This window comes from Bombina bombina, chromosome 1 (assembly GCF_027579735.1).
Source record: "Bombina bombina isolate aBomBom1 chromosome 1, aBomBom1.pri, whole genome shotgun sequence".
In the NCBI taxonomy this organism is placed as follows: Eukaryota; Metazoa; Chordata; class Amphibia; order Anura; family Bombinatoridae; genus Bombina; species Bombina bombina.
Window position 1 is genome coordinate 731,839,697 of NC_069499.1, and position 25,443 is coordinate 731,865,139.

A 25,443-nucleotide genomic window follows, 5' to 3' on the forward strand; every position below is an offset into this window, starting at 1 on the left:
CTGACACTGCTGCTCTTAGATGTGTCACTAATTACATTGTATGTGAAACACTGGGTTCAAGACACAACCAAAAGTAGTAGCTCTCAAAGTCTTGGACAGTTAATTCATGTTGTTGTTTAAATTAAATACCACAATGTCTTGAAGTATTACTGAAAAGATTGTCTTCTTCAATTATACCAACATACTTTGAAGTATAAATCAAAATATTTTAATTGAATACTATTAATCGAAAATAATAAAGCCCTGTAGAAGTACAGAAAAACATTATATATCGGGACATCTCCCTTAAAATAGTCCACCGTTTAAGGGTACCTTTACCAAACAAATAAAAGTATTAATTCTCCTAATATGATATGAAGCACTATTACTGTTTTTGGTATCTATTGCCACACATACCTAAATTTCCTTGTGGTATATAGATTACAATTTGTCAGTGTCTTTGTATGTCTTTAAATATATATAATTGTGTCCCTCTATGTACAAAACAAACAAAAACAACTTTTTGCTATCTAATATCACAGGCAGGATTTTTTAATTGCTTTTGTCTTGATGAATACTAATGAATATTGAAAGAGGAATACTTATTGTTATTAATATGTAGAATCTGAGACTTCTACTCAATTACTGTCTGCAAAAGATAAGTAAGGGCCTTGCAGCTATTATAAATGAATGCTTTGAATTAAGGTAGCTTTAGCAAAGATACTCTTATAAACTAAAATTTCCCTCCCAGTAAGTAAAACCATTGCTTCATAATGTTGAGTCTAATTTATGCATATATGTATGCTTAATGTATATATTACAAATCTGTTTATGTGTGTGCAGGTATATACCTACAAATATATATACTGTATATCCTTGAGAAGCAGCAAGGATATTATAGTGAAGGCCGCCGATAAGGACTACAAGGATTATTGCTCGGAGGTATTAAGGCAATTAAATAACACTGATAATTATATTAAACTTAATAGGAATCCCACCTATGAATAACAATAGAGTTGGAAAGTATCCTACAACTAGGTCTGCAAAATGGGTAGATCTCTGAGGATGAAAGAGGCTTTATGAGTACAGAATTACCTGTGTTCTATATACTCCCCATGATCCATAAATCCCTTATAGCTCCCCTAGGCAGACCTATAATCTCTGCTATGGACTAATTGAACCAGCCGGAAGATAAGTTTATATATGATCATTTTCAGTACTGTGTGAAAAAACCCTTATATGTTAGATAGTCTAGTCATTTAATAGATACACTGGAAGACATGAGAATCTGTGTTGAGGAAGTAATATTTAATACTATAGATGTGTCCAACTTATATACTTGTATCCCTCATGAGTAGGGAATTCAGTCAGTCAAGGATCTGCTACAGGAGAGCACTGAGTTTTGGAGCCCACCTATAGAATACACTGCCTTGCTATTCCATTTTGTATTACATAAGAATTATTTCAAATTTGAAAAAGATATGTATTTACAATATATGGGCATAGCCATGAGCTCACGGGTAGCCCCGAGCTATGCCAATATCTTTATGCATTCTTATGAACAAAGACATATTATTACCAATCCTGTGTTTAGGCAATATGGCAGAAAATACAGCAGGTTCATAGATGATGTGTTTTTTTCTATGGTATTGAGGTAAAAAAATAATTGCATTTGTAGAAGGGCTTAATAACCCCTCAAGCCCATTTAAGTTTGTACCAAAATGGGATTCCAAGAGAATTGAATTCCTTGATGTAGAATTGTTCAAAGAAAAAAATAGAATTGAGACTAGGGTATATAGGAAATCAACGGCTAGAAATATCATAGTCAGATATGAGAGTTTTCACCCAAAGCATCTCTTGAAATCTATGCCGAGAGCTCAGCTGCTAAGGGCAATTAAATTAACCAGTCTGACCCTGGTATACCAATCTTGCTAGAACTGGTCTTCATGGAAGACTGGTGGACAAAAAGTCATACCTCTAATGTTGAAACAAGGCCAAGAAAGTCAACTATGCATGAAAACACATGAACTGGAGTGAAGAAAAATAGCAGCAGGTACTCTGGACTGATGAGTCAAAATGAGTGTTTGCAGGCAACAGTGAAGCTTGATGGAGGTTCCTTGCAACTATGGGGCTGCGTTTCTGCAAATGGAGTTACAGATTTGGTCAGAATAAATGGTCTCCTCAAAGCTGAGATATACAGGCAGATACACATCCATGATGCAATACCATCAAGGAGGCATCTGATTGGCTCCAAATTAATTTTGCAGCATGTCAATGACCCCAAAATTACAATCAACAGTAATACAGAACTATCTTCAGCATAAATAAGAACAAGGAGTCATGAAAGGGGTGGTACGGCCCAAACAAAGCCCTGGGCCTCTATTTATCAAGCTATTTATGCAATCAGTGTATAGGATTGAGCTTGCATTCTATTGGCTGATTGGAACAGCCAATAGAATGCAAGCTCAATCCTATTGGCTGATTGGATCAGCCAATAGGTTTGAACTTCAATCCTATTGGCTGATTGGATCAGCCAATAGGATTTTTCCTACCTTAATTCTGATTGGCTTATAGAATCCTATCAGCCAATTGGAATTCAAGGGATGCCATCTTGGATGACGTCATTTAAAGGAACCTTCATTCTTCATTAGGACGTCTATGGAAGAGGATGCTCTGCGTCGGATGGATTGAAGATGGACCCGCTCCTCTCCGGATGGATGAAAATAGAAGATGCCGCCTTGATGAAGCCTTCTGCCCATCTAGAGGTCCTCTTCTGCCCGGATCGGATGAAGACTTCTGCCCCTCTGGAGGTCCACTTGTGCCCGGCTGGGTGAAGACGGCTCAACGTAGGGTGATCTTCAGGGGGTTAATGTTAGTTTTTTAAGGGGGTTTTGGGTGGGTTTTAATGTTGGGGGCGTTGTATTTCTTTTTTTACAGGTAAAAGAGCTGATTAGTTTGGGGCAATGCCCCTCAAAAAGCCATTTTAAGGGCTATTTGTAATTTAGTGTAGGGTAGAGAATTTTATTATTTTGGTGGACTTTTTTTATTTTGTTAGGGGGCTTAGATTAGGTTTAATTATTTTAAAATACATGTAATTATTTTTTTATTTTCTGTAATTTAGTGTTTGTTTTTTTTGTACTTTAGTTTATTTTATATTATTGTACTTAATTGTAGGTAATTGTAGTTAATTAATTTAATTTATTTTATTGTAGTGTTAGGTGTAATTTATTTTACAGGTATATTTGTATTTATATTAGCTAGGTAGCTATTAAATAGTTAATAACTATTTAATAACTATTGTACCTAGTTAAAATAAATACAAAGTTGCCTGTAAAATAAAAATAAAACCTAAGATAGCTACAATGTAACTATTAGTTATATTCCTTAGGGTTTATTTTATAGGTAAGTATTTAGTTTTAAATAGGAATTATTGATTTAATTATAGTTATTTTATTTAGATGTATTTAAATTATATTTAAGTTAGTGGGTGTTAGGGTTAGGGTTAGACTTAGGGGTTAATAACATTATGTAGGTGGCGACGGTAGGGGGGCGGCAGATTAGGGGTTAATAGGTATAATGTAGGTGGCGGCGAGGTCCGGGAGCAGCGGTTTAGGGGTTAATATATTTATTAGAGTTGCGGCTGGGTCTGGGAGCGGCAGTATAGGGGTTAATAACTTTATTTAGTTGCAGGGGACTCCGGGAGCGGCCGTTTAGGGGGTAAACAGTATAGTATAGTGTGGGTGCTTAGTGACAGTATAGCAAGAAAGCTGCGAATAAGCCGAAGAGCAGCGAGATTGATGACTGTTAGTTAACAACAGTCCGCTGCTCATAGCACCGTACTTGGTGTGCGGCTTTTTGACAGCTTTCTTGATAAATTTGGCGAACGTATTCAGGTCCGCAGCGGCGATGTTAGGCGATCTTAGGTGAGCGTATTGGGGCCGTCGAATGCAGGTAAGTAGACAGCTTAATGAATAGAGGCCCTGATCTCAACATCATTGATTCTTTCTGGGATTACATGAAGTGACAGAAGAAACTGCCTAAGATGCTGCCTAAATCCAGTGTAGAACTGTGGTTAGTTCCCCTATATGTTTGATAAAACCTACCTGTCGAGTTCCTTAAAAAAACTGTGTAAAAGTGTACATAGAAGAATTAATGCTTTTTGAAGACAAAGGGTTGTCATACCAAATATTGATTTGATTTCGATTTTTCTTCTGTTCACTCACTTTGCATTTTGGTTAATTGATACAAAAATAAATTAAAGATATAATTCCCCAAATCTGGAATTCCAAAATATGGAATACTTCTCAAATCCAGACTTTTTCATAAATATTTTTAAAATAAATTTACTAAAAATTATCGAAATTATAATTTCCTCACCAGTATGTCAAAATCTTCTCTGCCTAAATTTTTGATTCGGTTTTTGTGTTCTAAAATGCAAATTATAGTTTATATTTATTTAAAACAACTATTACTTTGTCTGAGAACAGTACTGTACTATCTCTCTGATGAAACCATGCATACAAAAAGTATAAAAATGATATAAAACTACCTTTAGTTTGCATGTATAAACTGTATTATGACACGTAAATACTGCCTAAATGACAGAAAATGTTGTTTACACTTGGTCCCATACCCTCTTCAAGCTCTCATTTTGAAGATGCAAATATTCCAAAATATAAACTATTCTGAAATCCAAACATTTTAAGGTCCTAAGCATTTTGGATATAGAGTTTTATACATCCATAAACATTTCTATATATTTTTTTCACACCTGTAAAAACAATAAATTCTACTGCAACAATTTGAAAGCATGTTTGCAAAAGAGAATCTATAAATGCATGTAATTGTTAAATATTCACATGCCTATATGTTATGTTAACATTTTTTTTGCTAGTTTAAACATTTTGTGTATTGGCAATATCACGGATGCTAAGATGCTAACCTGGTCAGTATTTTCATTTAAACCGTGACTCAACGTTTACAAAAACGCAATTGTCAATAACATCTCATGGTTGTATTTTTATTTTTATTTTCTTGAACTTTATCCTTTGCATATGTTAGCGTGGATTAGTTTATAGAGCAGTTTTTGTTTTGTTTGTTTGGTTTTATTTATTTGTTTTGTAATGTTTTATATACATTTTTATGATGCTGGTATCTTTGACAGTGGAAGTAATTTTTCGCAGGATATTGTATTATAGAAGCTCAATGGAGCTAATCATGTCACTTGCTGCTGAGACATGTTCTTAGATTATAATGAAGAACTAAATGATTAAAAAATAAATTTAAGTCAATGCTATTTTTTCAATTCTCATTTAAACTCAAAAACAGGTGTACTTTCTGTTTTTATCTGTCTGTTAGTGGAAATTAAAACATTAACACAAAAGATCTGGAAATGTCTGTTGCCTACTTCTGTTAAAACTTCTTGTAACTGTTTTAAAAAAACTAGGAACATTTGTGCCATTTAAAATTTTGGCCTAGATTAGGAATGGAGTGTAAAATTGCGCTTTTGAGCACGTGATATTTGCACTCCACTCAGTAAAACCAGCGCACGCAAATGTGCGCTGGTGTTAAAAGATAAGCACAATACAAACGTGACTTCGCATTTGCATTGCATAAAAGCCTTGCACTCACAAGAGTGCACGTCCATAGGCTCCAATGGGTCATTCTCATGCCGTGAGGGGTAGCAAAGGGGGTAAGTTGCACAGCACTGGGCAGCACATAAATTAAATTTGGCCCTTTATCTTTTTTTTATTATTCTTTTTATATATATAAAGCTATACTGGCATAAACATACAATATAGATACTGATTGAAATTGTCAAAAATGATACTCTGAATGAATAGGATAACAGGGTCATGTCTAGGCAAGAGGCCATGGCTGGTCGCAAATTCTGATGCTGCAAAAGAGATCTAAGCAATCTGCCGACAATCTATTGGAATTTACAGCATCATTACATAACATTACATATTTTATTACTTTATGCATCCTATCATTTTTTTGATGTATTAATGAATGTTTAGCACAGATCTGGACCATAAGGTATATAGGCGGCAGCCTACCAAGAGTATCTAACACCCCCCTGGCATCCCAGGGATACACAGCTATAGCATAGTTGCTAACATGGCTGAAATGTATACCACTCTGCAAGCTCTATTGAAGGATCTTGAACATAGGATGACAACCAGATTTGATAGCCTTCACAGTCTTATTGCATCTATTGGAACTGAGAGGGATGGCTCTGAACATGAGGAGACTGCAGAATAGGAGCTCATGGAGCTAAAAGGGGAGGCTTTGTGATTACCTAGAAGCTAAATACTTCCTGGGGAGAACCATGTCAGCATGTCATTGAGACACAGAGAACTACCTTCTCCCCTTTTATCAGTTCCTGCTCTGGGGGAAGCGGCCGGGCCCTCTAGAGAGAGGAGTAAATATTTTCTCTTTTCAGGAGGAGAACGTCTTAAAATGCACAAATAGGCAAGCAGTTATGGAACTCCAAGATAAGCCCAAGGTAGCCCACCTACATGGTAACTCGCCACAAAGGTAGCGGATGGTGCCCAGAGCATTAGCGACTCAACTTGATGTGCTCTGCCAAACAGGTCTAATACCACTGTTACATCCACAATACTGGTACTGTGTGTTCAGGTAGCTATGGGGAGCCCACACTATGTTTTTAAATTTTACCAGAGACTTGAGAGTCTGATAAGATGGTCAGAGACAACGGATGTGATGAGAATATTGTCTCTTTGAAACAGCAGATGCTGTTGTTACACCATTCTTACTCCTACGGCACATGGTCTGTTTTTGCTGGCTTTTTCATGGCTTATACCAGAAGTAGGAATCATCTGAAAATGTTTAATTCCTGACAGTCCCCATGGGGTTAGAGACACACATATTTTACACCTTGGTGTCAAAACATTGGTCCTTATGTCTGTTCATAATGCAAGCATGTACCTTGCTTTTACTTTTTAACATATTTGGGGTACACTTTGTTTTATTCATGTATATATAATCTAGGATCTGACATTTGCTATAGGATTCTATTGCTGTGACTGAAACTGCATCGTTGTCAGAGTCTTACCGTTTAAGCAGTGAGGATCCAATGATTTACCTTAAACTTACTAATGTGTTTTAAGCCATCCTCTCAGGTTATGTCTATGGAGGATTTTGTGGTCTAATAATTCTGACTGTTTCGTGACAGTGAATTTTACCTAAATCTACTCACCTCAGTTCTAAGCTAAAGTTACCATTTATAATATGGGTCAGTATTTAGCTATTTAATGAAGAGGTGATTGGCCATAAGAAGCGGTAGGCAACAGAGTCAGAGAGCAGAATTTTCAAAGTTTGCCCGCCTAAACGTTTTCTTTAATGATTTATTTTTAGAATGCACTGTTTATCTTTCATTTGATGCTATGCTGAACCAGGGAGCAGCTCTAGGCATAAGCTTTATAATTAATGCAGTGCAGTTTATATATTTTGTATGTGTGTGTGTCTGAGTGATTTTGTGTGTGTGTGTGTGCCTGAGTGTTTTTGTGTGTGTGTGTGTCTGAGTGTTTTTGTGTGTGTGTGCCTGAGTGGTTTTGTGTGTGTGTCTGAGAAATTTTGCGTGAGTGTGTCTAAGTGTTTGTGTGTGTCTCTAAGTGTTTGTGTGTGCCTGAGTGTTTTTGTATGTGTGTGTGTCTGAGTGTGTTTCTGAGTGTTTGTGTGTGCATCTGAGTGTGTTTTTATGTGTGTCTGAGTGTGTGTGTGTCTGAGTGTTTGTATGTGTGTGTGCCTGTGTTTTTGTGTTTGTGTGTGTCTGCTTTCTGTTTATTGGAGAATTTTGCCTTTTCTATGAAATCGTCTTTTTGGTGTGACACCATAACTTACTACACCGGGTGCCACCAACCCTAGTAACTCCACTGAGGAGCAGCGTTCTTATGACCGCTGCTTCTTAACTTCCGTTTCTGTTAGATTCCCAAACACAAACAGCTTGTGTACTGTATGTTTCTCTAGTAGTACTGTGAAATCTGCCTTTTAAAAATTCTGTTCACACCCTTGGATGATTTAATTCATGAAACATTTCAGGAATTAGTGTATGATCTCATTTTGAGACGTTAACCACAGCTATAACCTATCTTCTAGTCTTATGAATTCTGACACATCTTGACACATTCTTCAGATTGCAGTATCTATCCCTGCCTTAAAAAGTATACTATACTGTAATGTGTTTTCAGTGACTTATTATACCCTCTGCAAAGTAATAAATATAATAGTAAAAAATATCTTACTTATGTGAAAATGTTCAAGCACCCAGGAAACGCAGATTTCTTTATAGTGTCTCTCTCAGGCCTTTGGGGAGCGAAGCGTCTGTCTTACCTCCTCCTCCGTTGGTATCCAAGCAGCACAATAGAGAGTGGGTGGGAAGTCTTTTCCCTATTTGTCCGATGTATAACACAAGTGTGTCTGCAATACATGCAAAACAGAGAAATAGCTATCATTAGAGAGACGCACAGACAGGTAGCGGGTAAGTAAAAACGGATGTCCAATCTTTATTGTTGAAAAAGATAAAAGCACATCATATGGTCAGAAGTAAAAGCAATAAGTCCAACAGGTGTGTGAACAGGAGCTCCGCGCAGACGCGTTTCGTGTGGTTGCGCACTTGGTCACTGCATATCTGGGCTCCCGTTCAGACACCTCTATATATAGATCTATATATATAAAAGAAGATCTATGGGGGGGAGGTGTTTATTTTTTTGCTTAACAGCAGATTTACATTAATAGTATCGATTTTTTTTAGCACTCAATAAAACATTTTTGATTTGATCCTTCTGCATTGAGTTGTCTCTACCCATAAAACAGTTTGTTTTTCTTAGCATCAAGCAGTTGTACAAAGGCTTTTAGAATTTTCTGTGAAAAGGGGATCAGCTGGGGTACTACAGGCACCAGGCTATCACATATAATAGCAACAACCATGGGTTAGAGTATAAGAGCCAAATGGGGATTGTATTGTTGTGGAGCTTGGTCAATCATAATTAGGTTTAAAGAGTGGGACCAGTTAGTGGTTAAATACAGCTGCTGTTTTAGGGCTGGGTCAACTGTACATAGGGTTAATATATATGATGTAGGGTTGCAGTTGGGAATTCTGAGCTATACCAATGGTAAATATATGTATATGTCTTACAAAAAATTTTAATATATCGTTTGTAATGTAGTTATTCATTTCTGATACATAAAAATATCAAACTTAATTTAATGACCCTTTAATCTTGAGCATTTATGAGAAAAAGGTTAAATACTAACAGTAAAGAAAGACAATAAGTAGATATACTGGATTAATATAATAATAATAATAATAATAATAATAATAATAATAAAGCGTGCAATAAAATAGTTTTTCCCATTAGTATTGCTCTGAATTCTCCCCTTGATCTGCTTGCAATGCCCATGTGGTCATGTTCCCCCATCTCCCTTGCCAAACTGTTTTTCAGTGAATTTTCCTCTTTTCTTCTGCTTCATTTCACTTGTTAAATCTACATCAATGCACCTGATTAACCAAATCACTGATTAACATAGTCTGGCCATTTTTAAACAATTCCCTGCTGTGGTTAATGTATCTAGTCTGTGTGTCTTTTCTTTATTATTTTAAGTAATGAACATGTAAATAGCATTAATTGATAAACATTTATATGTATTTTGATCAAGAACAAATTTAACACATTATAGGAAGCCTAACAGGAACAACCAATTGGATGTCCTCTCTGAAACTCATATTGCGTCATTGTACATTTTAACATATCCATAATGTGTAACTGTATCGTATGTATGTGCACAGTTTATGGATTACTTTAAATGTCAATTGAAGTATTTGGAACTTATATTAGGTTACATTAGTTTTCAAGAGGTTCAGGATGATGGTGACAATTGGGCAAGTGTAGATTGAAAAGGAGATTTATTAACATTAAAAGGTCATATTTTTAACGAAACCTTGTAATTATTGGACTTTTCTATATTTTTGAAAGAAATTAACAAACTATCTTATTGTGGAAACTTTCAAAATACACTAAAACTTTGAAAGCTGTAGTTGTTTTTCAATAGCCAAACTCCCCACATCGTTTGTCTTATTTGGAGACTCCACTCCAGGCTCATTACTGGAGTCGATAAGCCTTGACACTGTCATTTAGTATAGCAACACTGGCATTGTTTTGCCTAATCACCTCTGCTAGGGACCCTTAGGGATAAATATGTAGTAGGGTTAGACTTGTGAAGTGTGAAGCATGAAGGGAAAATATGCTGAAAATAAATTTTTGCTTTGCTGTGTTTTGTTTGTTTGTTTGTTTGTTTGTTTGTTAAATGGGCATGAGACACTTTGGGCTAGATTACAAATGGAGCGGTATTTTTCATTTACGATATAGCGAAAACTCCGCTAGGATTTTAATTTTGCGCTAGTTGGATTGCACTGGTATTACACATTGAAATAAAAGTGTATTTTGAGCTACCGGTATCTCGACTGGTGAAAAAATTGGAACTTACAATATCACGTGCGTGTTCACGTATTCCCCATAGAAGTCAATGGAGAAAAAAAGTGGAAAAAACACACCACTCTAGCGCAAACACCATCACATATTCTCATTAGAACTAACCAGACATGAAAATATGTATATTTCATATTTCAATATTCTTTACGAAACAGAACATGTTCTACTATTCATAATTAAATATTTCTACATACAGTATATCTGATGTTATTTTTTTTAACAAATATATGTATGTATACCTCTCTCTCTCTCTCTCTCTCTCTCTCTCTCTATATATATATATATATATATATATATATACAGAGAGAGAGAGAGAGAAAGAGAGAGAGAGAGAGAGAGAGAGAGAGAGAGAGAGATGATTATGTAGAGGTATATAAACAGTTGTGCTCATAGGTTTACATACCCTGGCAGAATTTATGATTTCTTGGCCATTTTTCAGTGAATATGAATGATAACACAAAAACTTTTCTTTCACTCATGGTTAGTGTTTAGCTGAAGCCATTTATTATCAATTAACTGTGTTTACTCTTTTTAAATCATAATGACAACAGAAACTACCCAAATGACCCTGATCAAAAGTTTACATACTCTGTTGATTTTGGCCTGATAACATGCATATAAATTGACACAAAGGGGTTTGAATGGCTAATAAAGGTAACCATCCTCACCTGCTTTCAGGTTAGGAAATATCCAGAAGTAGACCCAAATGCAAGGGCGAACTTAAACAACACCCTTGCACTCTGAGTTTAATCCAGGACGTGACCCCACGACAACCTCCAAAAAACAAAGTACTCACGATATGGAGCAGGGTTAGCCTGTGCCAAAGTAATTCATGATATCAGCCAGATAGACTTCTGAATAAGGAACTGGTTTCAGGAAATGCCTTCCACAGAATCAGGAGAGCAGGGATAGTCACTTATACTCAGACAGAAGAAGGGTAAAACAGGAAACAGTTAATAATGCAGGAGTAGGTCATTTGTTATCAGGCAGTCTGAAGGTTAACACTGTGTAGACAGTCTTTGCAGAATATACAACAGGTAATCAGGCAGTTTGAGGGTTAACACTGAGTAGACAGTCTTTGCAGAGTATGCAACAGGTAATCAGGCAGTTTGAGAGTTAACACTGTGTAGACAGTCTTTGCAGAGTATGCAACAGGTAATCAGGCAGTTTGAGAGTTAACACTGTGTAGACAGTCTTTGCAGAATATGCAACAGGTAATCAGGCAGTTTGAGGGTAAACACTGTGTAGTCAGAACTTCCAGAATTAATAACATGTAATCAGGTAGTTTGAAGGTTAACACTGTGTTGTCAGAACTTGCAGTGATAGCAACAGGTAAGCTGGTAGTTTGAAGGTTAACACAGATAATCAGTACTTGTGGAGATTGGCAACAGGATATCCAGCAGTTTGAAGGTTTACGCTGAATAATAGTATTTGCAGAGTTTGGAAACAGGTAAACATGCAGATTGAAGGATTCACAGAAATAACAGTATTCGAATAGTTTGCACTACACAGAGTAGTCTGAATATGCAGGTTTTGCAGCAGGTAAACAGGAAGTTTGAAAGTTTCACAAAACAAACAGTACTTGCATTGTTTGGAGACAGGTATTCAGGAGGTTGAAGGTTAATCCAGCATAGTAAGTACTTGAAGAGATTGGCAACAGAAAAGCAGCAGTTAGAGAGATTCCTCAGCGAAATCCTAACAGAAGCCTCAAAGTTAACAAACAAACGGACACTGGAGAAACAGGAAGCCAGAATAAAAAGCCTGGTTGTGACATCATCAGGAAGGGGTGGCTCAGACACCTGTCAATCAAGCACACAGAGAGGACTGCAGAGCTTCCCAGCAGCTGAGCGTGACACCTGCTATCTGTTTGCTTGTAATTCGTGTGTGTGTGTAAAAAAGGTCAATGAGTTTCTGGACTCCTGACAGACCCTTGCATCTTTCATCCAGTGCTGCACTGACAATTATGGATTCTGAGTCATGGGGAAAGCAAAAGAATTGTCCAAGGATCTGCGGGAAAAGGTAGTTGAACTGTATAAAACAGGAAATGGATATAAAAAGATATACAAGGAATTGAGAATGCAAATCAGCAGTGTTCAAACTCTAATCAAGAAGAGGAAAATGAGGGGTTCTCTTGAAACCAAACCATGGTCAGGTAGACCAACTAAAATTTCAGCCACACTGCCAGGAAAATTGTTCGGGATGCAAAGACAAACCCACAAATAACTTCAGGTGAAATACAGGACTCTCTGAAAACATGTGATGTGGCTGTTTCAAGATGCACATTAAGGAGGCACTTAAAGAAAGATGGGCTGCATGGTCGAGTCGCCAGAAGAAAGCCATTACTATGCAAATGCCACAAAGTATCCTGCTTACAATACGTCAAACAGCACAGAGACAATCCTCAAACCTTCTGAAACAAAGTAATTTGGAGTGATGAGACCAAAATTGAGGTTTTTTTCACAACCATAAACGCTACATTTGAAGAGGAGTCAACAAGGCCTACGATGAAAGGTACACCATTCCTACTGTGAAATACGGAGGTGGATCGCTGATGTTTTGGGGATGTGTGAGCTACAAAGGCACAGGAAATTTGGTCAGAATTGATGGCAAGATGAATGCAGTATGTTATCAAACAGAACCCCTCATTTCCCACTTCTTGATTAGAGTTTGAACACTGCTGATATGAATTCTCAATTCCTTGGATATCTTTTTATATCCCTTTTCTGTTTTATACAGTTCAATTACCATTTCTCGTAGATCCTTTGACAATTATTTTGCTTTCCCCATGACTCAGAATCCAGAAATGTCAGTGCAACACTGGATGACTGATGCAAGGGTCTGTCAGGAGTCCAGAAACTCATTGACCTTTTATACACACACACTAATTACAAGAAAACAGTTCACAGGTGAGGATGGTTACCTTTAATAGCCATTCAAACCCCTTTGTGTCAACTTGTGTGCATGTTATCAGGCCATAATCCCCAGGGTATGTAAACTTTTGATCAGGGTCATTTGGGTAGTTTCTGTTGTCATTATGATTTAAAAAGGGTAAATATATTTGACTGATAATAAATGGCTTCAGCCAAACACTAACCATGAGTGAAAGAAACATTTTTGTGTTATCATTCATATTCTCTGACCAAATGGCCAAGAAATCATACATTCTTCCAGGGTAGGTAAACTTATGAGCACAACTGTATATATATATATATATATATATATATATATATATATATATATATATATATACATACATATATATACATATATATATATATACATATAAATATAGGAATATCTATTTAAAATACAAACAACATATCCTCCAACGAACAGAACATTGGAATGTGAAATATTTACTGTAAATACATAGTTTAAACCTTTATTAAATATGAATATTGCATAAATATGTTTTTACATGTTTTCATCTACTTAACGGTAAAATGCTCTAATACACTTATATAGATGTCTACATTTGTGTACATAGAAATGTATGTGTTTATATGTGTATTTATGTCTGTAAACACATATATACACATATAAATACATAAATACATACATAAGTTTATATGTATATATATATATATATACATACATGAGTAGCGCAATCGCGATTGTGCTCAACTTGTAATATCAGCGCAATTTAAATGGTGTGCAAACAATTGCGTAAACTCTCAAGCAATCATTTGAGCTCCACTTTTAATCTAGCCCTAAATATTTTAAATTACACTCATAAAGTGTTTTCTATTGTGTTTTCATCATTTGAGGTCATCAGATAAATACAAAAAATGATGGTTCAGACCACATCAAAAAAGATGACAAGATAGAAATCTATTTTACAATTTGTTTGAGCCCTTCTGGGGCAGTTTTGTTTATAAATTGGCAGATGCAGGATAAGGAGGTATACTGACTGTAACCATTTGTATGTGTATGATGTCAAGTCGCAGTGTTCAGATGGCTTAGTTTTTGAGAAGTCTATTTATTTAGGTGTGGGCCCCCTATAATCAATTTACCTTTGTTCTCTTACTATCATTTTTTGGAAAAGAAGGCACATAAGCTAAGGAGCCAGCCAATTATTGGTTCAGTACCCTGGACAGCATTTATCCACCAATCAGCAAGGACAACTAAGGTTGTGAAATAAAAAATGGGCCGTCATCTAAACTTACCTTCTTGCTTTTCAAATAAAGATAGCAAGAGAATGAAGAAAAATTGATAGTATGAGTAAATTAGAAAGTTGCTTAAAATTGCATGCTCTATCTGAATCACGAAAGATAAAATTTGGGTTCAGTGTCCCTTTAAATAAAGTTTCGAAAAAGTCATAGCTTTCATTAGAAGCATTTTTGTTAATATATGTACTGTATATTACAAAAATGTTTCTATTCAAAACTGTAATGCACCCAAGTGCATTAGAATTTGGGTTGGGATGTCACTTTAAGCAAAGCACATTTGTTTGGGTTTAGTGCTAGAGGTTTTTTTCTTATGTTGATGTAATAATTGATATAATTAGTGATGTAATGTATAATGTCCTGTATGGTGCTATTAGCTATGTATCATACTGAAAATAACATCTTTACATGTCCTTACTGGGTTGTGTTGAGTATGTACATTAATGGGATACAGAGACTGTAATATAAAATGTAACAACATACTCTTGCTATGTATTATGATCACAATTCCTGCAAATTGTGGGTTTTCAGGCATAATAACTGCAAGTGCAAGGCTTCATGAGCCTAACTCCTTCTACACAAAGGTTCCAAATGTTCTCAATAGAGATGACATACTGCAAAACAATTGTTTTAAAGCAACTGGTACGGGAGTTTGGCCTTTGAAAAGTAGTTTCAAAAACTGTTAGGGAATTAGTAAATTCTTCAGACTTGACTAGTAGTGTTTGCAAGACAACAGAAACATCTTGCAATGCTATTGCGGTTTATGTCACTTTAATGCATACATTTTACCAAATAAGATGTGAGGATTCAAAATATATACATTATTTTAAGTAAGATGCCTTTTAATTACAGTACAGGGAGCTAGATGTCATAATAGTCAAATATTATTAGAAATAACAGAGCATCTTTAATATAAAGTTAGATACATATATACATTCAAAAGAAATGTTCTAGTGTCTACAACAAAATAAAACGTATGTTCTCCTTCATTAAACTTTTCTGATAATTAAAAATAATAGTGAAACCAAGCTGTCTTCTCTCTCCAACAAATCCAAAGATGCCCAATATAAATCTGCAGTACTTTGTTTTCACAACTATTTAACAAAGACTGGGGTACATGGCAAATCACAACTTTTGAAAATTCTCATTTTACGCATGTGACGTATCCATACAAATCTAGTTTTCAATACTGCACTCCTGAGATGGCAAACATAAAAAATTTTGCTTTGGTTATCTGTTTTATTAGAGAAAACCTTCTGTTGCAGCTCACCACAGATATAAGCAATTTAAAGAAAAAAAAATCCTGCCTGACTAATTCCTTTCAAAATTAACTTCTTTTTCACTCTTTGTTTGAGCCCTAGTACAATATCACAATGTTCTAGAATTTTGTCTGCCCATATATTGGTTTGTTCATATGTGAATTTGATGTTAAAAGGTGGTGGGTTGAAATTATTCCGATCTGACTGGGATGATTGACAGCCCCTGCAAGGGACCGTTGTCCGACAGCGAGCAGCGGGAGGCATTGCACAAGTATTACTTGTGAAATGCTTGTGTAATGATAGTTGTGTCCACTCACAGCGATGTCCAGCAGACATGATTTGCAGTAGTCCTAAATCCACTCTTGGTCTTTCCTCTCTCAATACCACTTCTGGTCATAGTAAGAAGGCACAGAAAAAATTAAGTAGGAGATAAATGTGAGAATGATCTCTTCCACACCCACTTTTTTTTCTTACATACCAGCAGACCAACACTTTGCATTGGTTATGGTGTTTTAAATAAATATCTATAGATATTGAAAATTCTGTGGAAGTGGATTGTATATATTTAGGAATGAAACTGAATTTGTATGTACCTTTATTATACTGTATTTTTGCAAGTAAGCATCAGATGAAATAAAGAAATCCTATTTGTGAGTTGGTGAAAACAATTTGTTCAAAGGACAAATGGAAAGAGGAGGCCATTTTAGATTAGTTTATTTATGTATGACATGACTTCTTTAAGAAAAATAAAAGCTTTTCCAGTAATCTTGCTTTTTATTTGGATTTTAAGACTGAAACAAAATATACATAACCAAAATTATGTAGCTAGACAATGTGGGTACAAAAGATGTATTTTCTTTAAAAATAAGCTTTCTTGTGTTAAATTACGTAACTAAAATACCAACCCACTCCACGGGCTATAAATGGCTTTTTGTTGCTTAGCAACTCAGTATGAAGAATTTGGTAATGTTTACATCATATGCATAAGGGAAAAGATTTGCTGCAGTTTATTATTTTTACTAAGGCTGAAACGAAAACATTTTTTAGGAACAAATGCAGAACATAAAAGCCAGAACATTGAAAATAAATCAATCGATTTGTAAATGTTATCAATTTATCAATACAGATTAGATAAAAATAAGAAAACAGCACTATCAATTACAAAATTGACCTATTTCAGTTTTACAACCAGATATGTACAATATTATCATCATTATTGAAGTACTGATTGGATTTTAACTGTTTTTAAAAATAGAACATAAATTGTAAGAATTAATAGGACATATTTAATAAAAAATATTTGCATAGAATCGCTAAGCTTCAATAGGGTTACAAGGTTATCTGAGGCATTGTAATAATTTTTAGCATGATTTTCTTCACATCACGGCCATTGGCTTATTTACAGCGCATTTACCATTGTGATATTGAACAAAGGCAAAGCATAACTGTCATTGCATAATGTCCCTTCACACATTGCATACGTCTAGTTCATTTTCAGTCATGCTGCTTTATTAGCATCTTATATAATAAATAATGCATACTGTTTGATAGTATGGTACTCACTTTTCATATTGTAAGCAATTTGTGTTATATAATGCAGCTAACGTTGTGATAAAACTGTAAGCAAACTGACATTTTTAGACACTTCTTTAACTCTGGGGTAATATAAATTGTGGCACCAAGATGGGGTTTATATAAACAAAAAGTGCCCAATTTCAAATACTTAGCTCTGTAGTGACTTCATACAGCTGAATGTAGGTCCTTGATTCTTGCTCAAAAACAAATTGATGTAATCTTATAACTTTGACCAAACCTCTGTAGTGTAAAACTTTTCCCATGACTTTACTTTGGCCTTCTCATTCTTCTCAATCAAATTTGTTAAAGAAAAAGTGTGTCCATAAGAAAGTCATAAAAACTACAGAATTGTGGGAGGTTGTTGGCCAGCAAAGAGCAAATATTAATTAATAGTATCTTCCATGAGAAGGTAACCAATTAGAGCTTAGCCTCTTTTAGTCCATTAGTAAACTTTACATTATTGTGCTGTCACTGAAGTAGATCATGTGACTCATATTTAATCCTAATAAGAAATTCTCCTTGGAACAGCAATAAAAAAAAAACACTGGGAAATTTTCTTCTGAACAGGATAGTTGAATATCCTCCCACAGAAGAATCTGTATCCTTAAGCATATGCATAACTTCCCAGTGGTATATCTTATAGGCTAGAGGGATTAATGCACTTGCAAACGTTATTTCACTTAGAACCATGATTCTAATGATAAAAAGATACAAATATAGCTTTGTATATTACTCAAATTGTGCAAGGTATATACATTTTTAAACAGTGTTATTTTAATTGTACAAAATTTACTCAAATATTCCTCAAAATGTTGCTATACAAAAATAAATATAAAATACGAAGACAGCAGTGAAAAACTATGGTTGTTTAGTACTACGTATATTTTATAGCTAGGAATAAATATTGAACTAGTTACAATTTAGATTTGTCTTATTTTATAGGTGGAATATCTAGTGCAAGAAAAAGTGGTCTAACCCCTCCAGTTTTGAGTGGATGCACAGACAGAAAGACAGACAAATATAGAGAGTGATAGACAGATAACATTGACCTTTATGAATATCCTATATAATATATACTTTTCATATTGATCTTATATTATTTTGGTCATTTTTTAATTCTTCATTTAGTTTTTGAACCTATCGATTAAATACATCCATATTAATATTCAATTAAATTATTGTTATTATATAAATGTATATGTGATTGTGATTTTTATGTGAATGAGTTTTTATGAAAGGTTTATTATGAAAGAAAGAATTTATTACAATGAATCTTTAACATGAATTTATATCCGATTAACTATCAATTAAATAATATAATAACATTTAGTATACAGATTAAATTGTGTAAGTGTATATAAAAAGATATTTAACTTTTGCCACTAATAAATCTGTATAGACTATTACGTCTATATACTCATGTTAGTATACATGTTCACTTTAAATATAACAGTATTAAGTGATTGGCCCATTCAAAATCCATCAGAACACTTAAAAAAGACACAACATATCAGAAGCATCTTGATAAAGGCCTTGAACGGCTGAAATGCGTAGATACGTACAGCTACTTGACCTAAAGGGGCATATGTATCAAGCTCCAAATGGAGCTTGAAGCCCCGTGTTTCTGGCGAGCCTGCAGGCTCGCCAGAAACAGCAGTTATGAAGCAGCGGTAACAAAGACCGCTGCTCCATAACCTGTCCGCCTGCTCTGAGCAGGCGGACAGACATTGCCACAATACAACCCGATCAAGTACGATTGGGTTGATTGACACCCCCCTGCTGGCGGCCTATTGGCCGCGAGTCTGCAGAGGGCGGTGTTGCACCAGCAGCTCTTGTGAGCTGCTGGTACAATGCTGAATACGGCGAGCATATTGCTCGCCGTATTCAGCAAGGTCTGGCGGACCTGATTCGCAGTGTTGGATCAGGTCCGCCAGACCTTGATACATATGCCCCATTGCCTGAACTACCTGTTCGGAAACAGAGCGCTCTGTACACTCAATTGAAAGCTGGATATTTTTTTTAAAAGTTTCAATTTTACCGTGATCGGTAGTGCTCACAAAGCAGAGAGGCTATTGGAGAAAGTCAGTCACATGATCACAATTTGCCAGAATGGAGCAAATCCCCCGGAGGATAGCACACCAGAGAGATACAACGCCACAAAGTCAGATTACAAGGTAATCGACCGGAGTGTTTGGCTTGTAGATATGCAGTGGTGCTTGGGGAATAACGATCACCTGATGTGCCCTCTACTCTAGATTCTGTGAGTTGTTCGCTGCAAGGTAGCGATTGCAGTTGGATATTATATTAAATTTAAAGACAGTTCAGTATATTTCAATCCTTAATCAGCACTTTCATTTGAGACTTCCATACTATGCCTTACTTGGGATTTTTTCTATGAAGTCTTTATGCTAATCATTATAGCTTTTTAAACCCCTGGTGGTTATTATCTATTAAAGTTTTTTTTATGTATTTATTTTATATGTATTCACTTTGCCATTTAATTGTATTTAATTTATTAATATCTACTAGTATAATTTACCACTTAGTATTTTTTTTTTTTATATATATACCTAGATCCTACAATATTTTGCTTTTGAGCACAGGTGACTGTTTTTAGTTTAATTTTCTTCCAGAGGACGTTTTCTTTTCATTTTCTGCATATAATATTACATTATTACATCCAGAGTACCTCCTGTATTTTGTCCATTTAATACTCTGTACACTCTATTTTGTATTTAGTGTTATCGATCTTTTTAGCCCTAGAGACACCCTACTATTGGTAATTGAAAGCACAGATATTACAACTGATCCGGGTACCTAAACAGAGAAAATGCCACTAGCACTTTAAATGATTTAAAAAAAATATAAGAGAAATAACTGAAACACAAAACTGAGGTAACATTTATACAGAAATATGTCAATGCTAAAATGGCACCACAAGGTTTAAGAATTAAAAAAATAATGTAATTTTGAATTACAGAATGAACTAAACATACAGTGGTATGAGACATTAGAGAATGCATCCATTAATTTGATGAGCATAATAATTAAATTAAGGAAACTAATGCTAGATAAATCTAATAGGCTAGTGGAGGATTATAAAAACAAATTACTACCCTTTAGATGAACCAAATACTATGAGGAACGACAAAAGGAAATTATAGGAACTTACAAAAACTTAATAAGGAAATCTTGGAAGGAAAAATAAAAAAGAAAGATAGCGATGAAACAGATTATAGTCAAACACATAGTGAAAAAATAGCTTCTAATAATGAGACAGAAGAGATCATAATAGAAGATGTAAATTTGAGACCCAATGGAGGGAAGGAACATTTGAAGGTATTTCATAAAAAAAAGTTAATTTAAACCCTGTTCATAAAGTGCCTAATCATAATGAGAGATGAGGGAGAAGAGAAAGGACGGTCATTAAAGAAAGGGAATCATATGGACATAGATAATATCATTCACAATATAACTATAATAGAGATTATAACACACACATGAATTACAGTAGAAGAGCAAGAGATAACTCTTGGAGTAATAATTACAAAGGCCAAAATAGAGGGAAGGAAAACTCCCCATAGAGAAAGAAACTATTTCAATATGAGAAATGATTCATATACAAATAGGGAAGATAAAAACAGAAGAAATGACTCTAGAGGTTGGAATGTACTGGTACAGAATATTTAGTCCACTCAGACAAAGGAAAATGTATTATAATAATTATGACCATGAGATTGAATGTGGTAAACCTAGCACATCTAAGGTTTTTTTTAGGACAAGGAGGGGAAATAAAAACCAAACAGAAAAAGAGACAGAGAGGAGTTAGAGGAGGAAAAAAAATCAAAAGTAAAAGAAAGAGAAAATAATTAAATAAATACAGAGGGCATTTTAAACCTCAATAATTTTGAACTTAATGAAACCCAGAAAAAAGTTTTAAGCCTGGGTCTCTCTTTTGCCACAACTACTAAGCTTAATAAATTTCAGACCCTCATTAATATAAAGCAATATTTGGGGAAACTCACTCTGAAGAGATATTTTTTTTTTAAAATCCCCTTGAAAACCAAGTAAAAAACCACACCAAGTATTAGTAAATAAATAAGCTTTAAACATATTGATCTAAAAAATAAATCTACCTTTTTTCCTACAGCAGATAAAGGTGATAATATTAAATTATGTGAACAAAGGATAAAAAAGATCTTGAGAATTATAAAATAAAACAAACTTTAATTATAACCTCACAAAAGAGGAAAACAAAATAAACAAGATTTAAGGAAAAATTATATATCGATATTACCATAAAGCAAGTAGATAAAGGGGGAGGGGTGGTCATAATGAACACTGAGGATTACCTCAAAGAATCCTCTAGATTACTCAGTGACATCAACACATGTAAAAAGTTATTGTCCAATCCTCTAAAAAAACAGAAAGAGAATTTGGACAGACTATTAATAGATGCTAAAAGTAAAGGTTTATTAAACATTTAAGAATATGATTTTTTAACTAATAGATTCCCTAGAACACCAACATTTTACTTTTTACGGAAAATCCATAAATCCCTCATTCAACCACCAGGAAAAATAATAATATAAGGCATAAACTTCTTGACTTCTAATTTATCTTAATTCGTTGACAGACATCTACAGAAATATGTGGTAAGCATTCTGGCATATTTAAGAGATTCCACACATCTATTAAATAAATTAAAGCAGATAAAATGGCATGAAACAAACACTATGATTACTTGTGATGTCTCATACTTATATACCAATATAGACCATACATTGGGAATTAAAGTGGTAGATTCCTATATGAAAAAAGATAGTAGTCTAAAAAGAGAACAAGCCAACTTTATTCTTAAATGTATAGAGTTTATTTTTTACAATAATTATTTTTCATTTAATGGCTCCTATTATTTACAACAAAAGGGTACATAAATAGGAACCAAGTTTGCACCCAGTTATGCCAATTTGTTCATGGGCTTCTTTGAAGAACAATTTATCCATGAAGGCCCATGGGGTGCAAACTTATTACTTTATACTAGATTTATACATTATATTTTTATTATTTGGAAGGGAGATATTGAATTTATGGAGTTATCTTTAGAAACTATAAATAGTAACCAATAGACTTGTGTGCGGCGGAAAAATTTGTTTAGGTTCGATTCGGATGTTTTTGAATTTTGTTTTTGGATCGATTCGAATTCGGATACATTTGAATGCATTCATTTCAGATTCATTCGGAATAATTCAGATTTGAATAAATTTGGATGTATTCGGATGAATTCGGTTCGGATTTGATTTGTAAATTCGGAAGTTCGGTATGTGTTAGGTGGGATGTGCTGTGTATTAGACTAGTATTATGTAATGAAATATTAGGTTTAACCAATAGCATAGTGATATAACCTAATATACTGTACAATACTAGTGTAATTGTGATTAGTCCATGGCCATCCGAATGTAACGAATAAATCCAAACTAATTCGGATTTATTTGTTAGTTTCGTTGCTATGGTAATTCGGAAATTTGAATTGATCCAAAGCTCAGAATTTGACAAATTCGTCTGAATTTCGTTTTGGAACATGTCTAGTAACCAATTGAGCCTCAACTTTACATCAGAAACTAGTACCACTAATACACACTTTTTGGATCTGGAAATAAGTATTGTAGAACAAGAGTTCCAGACAAAAACTTTTTTTTTTTTTTTTAAATTGATGCAAATTATTTTATACACATTGAAAGCTGCCATTTAGAGAGATGGGTTGATAATATACCCAACAGTCAATTTATGCGTACAAAGAAAATTGCAGTCAAATAGAGGATTATGAAAAACAAGTGAAAATTCTATCAAAATGCTTCCTTGACAGAGGTTATTAAGAAGATAACATAGATCTGGCCATTAAAAAGGTAGGAGAGTTAGACAGGGATAATTTACTTAAAGGGAAGGAAATTATACCAGTTAGTGAGGTTAATTATAGGGAAAAGCTTAGTATACCCTTTATCCCCAAATACAGTGCACAACAAAATTGCATTAAATCCATATTAAATTGACAATGGCACCTCATAAGAGAAGACCATATCTTAGGGGACCATGTAAAAATAAAACCAGAGATTATTAATAAAAAAGCAAGTAATCTAAAGAATATTTTAGCTCCTAGTGAGTTTAAAAATAGAAAGATCAATACAGATAAAAATCTACATGGAAATAAGATAAAATGCTTCTTTCCCTGTTACAGTTGTGTGGCCTGTAAACATAGTAACAAAAGAAATATTATTCCATCTAGAACTAGGAACTATAAATTTGAAATAGAGATTATTGTATATCTTATACAGTGTCCATGCAATAAGCAATATTTAGGACAGACCCAAAGGACCTTGAAGGACAGAGTGAGGGAACACCTCTATAATATAAAACATGGATTTGAAGGCCATCTATTGTCTAAACACTTTAAGGAAGTACATAATGGGAAAGCAAATGGCATGTTTTTTGGGGGACTTAAGAAAGAGTATAAAAAACCAAGAGGAGGAGATTTTAATAAGAAAATGTTATATCATGAAGCAAAACAAATCTATAACTTTGGTTCTCTTACACCAGAGGGCCTTAATGCGGTGCTGGATTTAAATCCTTTTTACATAATTGAACCTCCTCCTTCCCATAAATTTACAGACTTGAAATCCATTCCACTATGATCAAGGTAAATTTAAAACAACTTTCATAGCGCTTTTGAAAAACTGACCTTTATGAATATCCTATATAATATATATTTTTGATAATGATCTTACATCATTTTCGTAAATTTTGAATTCTTCATTTAGTTTTTGAACCTATCGATTTAATACATCCATATTAATATTTATTCAACTTATTGTTATTATATAAATTTATATGTGATTTTGATTGTTAATGTTATTGTGAACACGTTTTTTATGAAAGGTTTTTAATGAAAGAAAAAAATTCTTATAAGGAACCTTTAATATGAATTTATATCAATGAGATAATATTATAATATTTAGTATACAGATTAAATTGTCTGTGTAGATAAAGAGGTATTAAACTTTTGCCACTAATAAATCTGTATAGACTATTACGTCTATATACTCATGTAAGGAAACATGTTCACTTTAAATATACGACCGACAGCAAATAAAGGCAGTGCTCAGGACACCACTCACACCTACGAAATGTCAGCACAGTCAAATCAGCCACCTTCACGCTATACGTATCCTGAACACGCTCACAACTCACTGCTCTCTGCTCACTTCGTCCCCACGCTGATGACGTCATACACAGGTGCACTCACGAGCGCTCCATCCAACGCTCAGATATAGAAATACACCAACCACCAGCAGAAGGCACCCGGTCTCCAACATCCACAGAGGACTCAACGCCTTGAAAACTCTAAAACTGGAGCACTTGAACACCAGCAACAGCTGAACAGGAAGTAAATGGGAAGGGATTAAATTGTGTAAGTGTATATAAAAAGATATTTAACTTTTGCCACTAATAAATCTGTATAGACTATAACGTCTATATACTCATGTTAGGATCGATGTTCACATTAAATATAACAGTAACAAATGATTGGCCCATTCAAAATCCATCAGAACACTATAGACAGGCACAACAGGCAATTCAGAAGCATCTCGATAAAGGCCTTGAATGGCTGAAACGAGTAGATACGTACACCTACTTAACCTATTGCCCGAACTACCTGTTTGGAAGCAGAGTGCTCTGTACACTCAATTGAAAGTTGGATATTTTTTTAAACTGTTTCAATTTTACCGCGATCAGTACAGCTCACAAAGGAGAGAGGCTATTGGAGAAAGTTAGTCACGTGATTGCCATTTGCCAGGACAAAGTAAATCCCCCGGATGATAGCACGCCAGAGAGGTACAACGCCACAAAATCAGATTGCAAGGTAATTGACTGGAGTGTTTGGCTTTTAGATGT